Raw genomic sequence first — 3,567 nt, 5'->3', positions numbered from 1 at the left:
GAATGAACACATTACAGATTTTTAGTTTTTATTACATTCTGGAAAATGTCCCCACTTTTCTGGATACAGGTTTGTATGAAAAGCACAGGGATCCCAGGGTCAAGCTTGTCTGAAGGGGTCATCCACCTGCTGACAATACAAGAAAGTTTCCAGTGGTATTTTTAAGCATTTTATTTGAGTGTAAACAGCGAATTTTATCATTTGATTGTCTTTTGTTAAGTAGAATTTCACTGGTTTGTTGCTGGTGCACTGAGCTCTGGTGGGAACGATGTTGCAGAAGGTTTCAGAGTAGTTCAGGTGGAGTGCCACGTGCGCTGTGCACCACCGGACCCGTGACACAGTTTTACCCAGAAAAGCCCAAAAGCTCTAATCAGCAGCTGGTTTCTAAAACTGGTTTCTGTGTCACGACTGCTCGGAGGTTAAAAGGGAACAGGTGCATATTTGTTCTCACAGCATAGCATCTGCAGCATAACGATGCCACTCACAGCAGGAGGGTTGGGTCTGTAGAGGCCGACTGTGCACGAGTTCGTCTTCAAGTTCTTCTGACAACTGATGATCAGCTATTAACTGTGCAGTCACTGAAGAGCTGCCTAAGCAACTCCAACACAAACAGTCGGTGATCTTCACCCAGTCTCATGGGCAGACTCAAACTAACAGGCCTGTGTGTGTGTGTCACAGAGCTCCACTGTGTCCAGGAAGCACACTGACATGCTCCATCACCATGAACACACACTCAGTCCCACATGCACTGTTCAGCTGCACAGTTACTCACTGGAGACCAAATCTGGATTCATCTGCCGCTGAAAAAAGTCCAACACCTGCACTGAGTAAAACAACAGCAAACTGTTCTGGGGAGTGTGAGCCAGTTTTAAATGAAGCTATTTATTTGTGAGGTGTTGTAAGGGTTAATGTTCTCAGCAGCAGAGGAAGTCAAAGATGGACTACTACTGTCCACACAACAGCAAAGTGACCGACGCAGAGACTAAAGGAGAGGAGAAACTTAGACTGTGCATCTTTACAACTACTTTGGCATGTTTGGGTCCTGTAATAATAAAATGGGAATCGAGTGTTTTTACAAACAAAGTAAACATGATCAGCTTTTTCTTTAATCCTGATTCCGTCATACTTCAACCAAAACGGCACCAAGGTTCTTCAGTAGGAACCAGTGGGCTCAGAGTGGAGAGCTGCACATAGTCGGGAAGTCACGATGTGCTTAGAGGCAAAGTAACAGACATTCATGGGAATGTGACAATAAGAAATGTAGAATAACAGCAGCCTTATGAAGCCATCGGCAGTGTAAATGTGGACACCACTATGTTCTTGCAACAGGAGAAAACCAGTGTTTGTTGCTCTCGGTGTCTGGGAGCAGCAGAGGAGGAGCTGATGTTCAAAGCTGTTGGCTGATATCAAATTAATACATTACAGGTCTAATTACAAACTCCCATGACAACTGCTAAACAAACAGCCAATATATTTGCATACACAGGCTGTTAATAGCAAACCTCCAGGAGCTGTTTTGACGCCGGCCTCTCCCCTGCTCGGCCTGCAGCCTGGGGCTTCAGCAGCTCTGTTAATCTGTTGCTGCTGCAACCAGGACACAAAGCCACACTGATGTCAAGATGTTCAACAGGAACTCAGACCTTCAGGTTGTGCTCAGAGACACGTTCAACCATCTCAGAGTCACACCACACTTTTTCTGAAGCCCAGAAACAAACAAAAACTGTACTTGTATTTATTAGATGGAAACATGTCACATGATCCAATTAGCTCCTGGCTAACAGGTTTCTCACTGCGCACATGAACTGGAACATACAGCTGACCGAGCTTCACACTGCCTTTGTTGTAGAGCTCTGGGCTCTGTCTCTGCTGTCAGGTTATTAAGGCCAATCAACATCGGCTGTGCTCCAGAGCCTGCAGGGATCACTGGGCTCCATGTGCCGAGAGGTCGGAGTGAGGTCAGCTGGGTCTGAAACCGGAGGGAAAGAATAAACTTTTCATGAACTGTTCAGTTATATTTCCCCTTCCAACAGGGCGGTGACGCAGCAGCTTAGTGGTTAGTGCTGTCACCTCACAGTAAGAAGGTTCTGGGCTCGACCCCAGGCCGACCCGGGGCCTTTCTGTGTGGAGCCTACATGTTGTCCCTATCCCAGCCCAGGTACTCATGCTACCTCTCACAGTCCAGAAACATGCAGCTTAGGTTGACCCTGTTCGGGAGTAAGGCTTATAGATAATGATGGATGGTCTCTTAACAAATATGAATACATTTCCTGATTGTCTACTACTACTTTGATCTGCAGTGAAAATGGAAATGGACAGTTGATGATTGTTTGACTAAAACATCTCTTTCACCTCTGGATTAAAGTTTCAGTTTTGGCTGAATGAAAACCTATTTTTGGGAGCTGAACCTTGTCGTGAGAGCTGAGCGTCTCTCATCCTCCTCCTGGAGCTCCACACCCTGCTTTCCACCTCTAACCACTTTTCCTATCTGTTCATGCCTCCCTCTTTCTAATCCTCACCTGCTGAGGAAACGTATTCCTCTCACTTTTCGTGCAAAGAGCACATTATTTGTAAGTTGGAGGCATCGTCCTCCCGGGCTACACTCTGGTGGGACATAAACACAGACAGTGAAACACAGGACTCCGGCCTGGGGCTGAATATCTGGGAGAGGTGGAGGTAGCGTGCAGGACAGCACACAGGTTGTGACAGAGAGCAGGGGAGAAACCTCAGCTATGTAAAGTGCATACCTGAAGGTATCCTCACACAGGTGTCTGGGCTCAGTGAACTCAAGTTCAACCCACAGTCACGATGGTTACTAAACATTTCACTTCCAGAGGTTATGACTGTGAAAAGGTATAAATCATTGGGCTTGTTCAGATGATCTGGGACTCACTGGATGTTCCTCTGGCACTAATAATCATAGCCCTTTTGCAGGAACTGATTCTGGACCAATACTGATCACAAGTCACTGATCAGCTGCCAACCCACTGTGGGAGAGGACGCTGATACTGGGCGGTGATGCAGAACTCTAGACTGATTTAACATGACAACCCTGTAGCATGTTCTCTGAAAAGGATCACAATGGATTGAGCAGGACCAGAGACATCAGGGCCCACTTCCCATTACCCATGATGCACCTCCAACACCAGCTGGTTAGAGGCTGGCACGCCAACAGCTAATATACTGTAGCCTAGAGAGCCTGTGGCCTGCAGCTACAGATGAGCGATCAGCTCATGTCTTCCTGGCTCCACACCCCAAGATGGTGCTGACTCATGTGACATCACATGAGGACACTTCTTAGACGTCATGGCTCCATCAAGACACAAGAGGCTTTACGCTACTTGTTTTGCATATGCAGTGGTGGTCAACACTGGAAAATTACTGTTAAAAGACAGAGTGCTGCAGGCAAACAAACTAAAGGCCTGATGAGGGTTAGGCATGACTGGTGTGCAACACATACACCACCACACCTGGTTCGTTCAGACTGTGGATGTGGATGCACCTCTCCTCATGTGACAGCTGGGGGTACGTACATCTAAACAACAAACAGGTCAAAACAGAAAGCAACGT

At 46.8% G+C, this 3,567-nt stretch overlaps 1 long non-coding RNA gene across 1 annotated transcript in view; it reads right to left on the bottom strand.

Annotated features, from left to right (window-relative positions):
* Positions 1-1,881: 1,881 nt before the first annotated feature.
* Positions 1,882-3,567, bottom strand: part of LOC109957316 (uncharacterized) — a 6,544-nt gene continuing 4,858 nt past the window's right edge. The window contains exon 3 of the long non-coding RNA XR_002274538.1: positions 1,882-1,966. This is a non-coding gene — a long non-coding RNA (uncharacterized LOC109957316). The remainder of the gene's footprint in view (positions 1,967-3,567) is intronic.

Source organism: Monopterus albus, unplaced genomic scaffold, assembly GCF_001952655.1.
Source record: "Monopterus albus unplaced genomic scaffold, M_albus_1.0 scaffold26.1, whole genome shotgun sequence".
NCBI lineage: Eukaryota > Metazoa > Chordata > Actinopteri > Synbranchiformes > Synbranchidae > Monopterus > Monopterus albus.
This window is presented reverse-complemented; position numbering and strand designations above follow the sequence as displayed.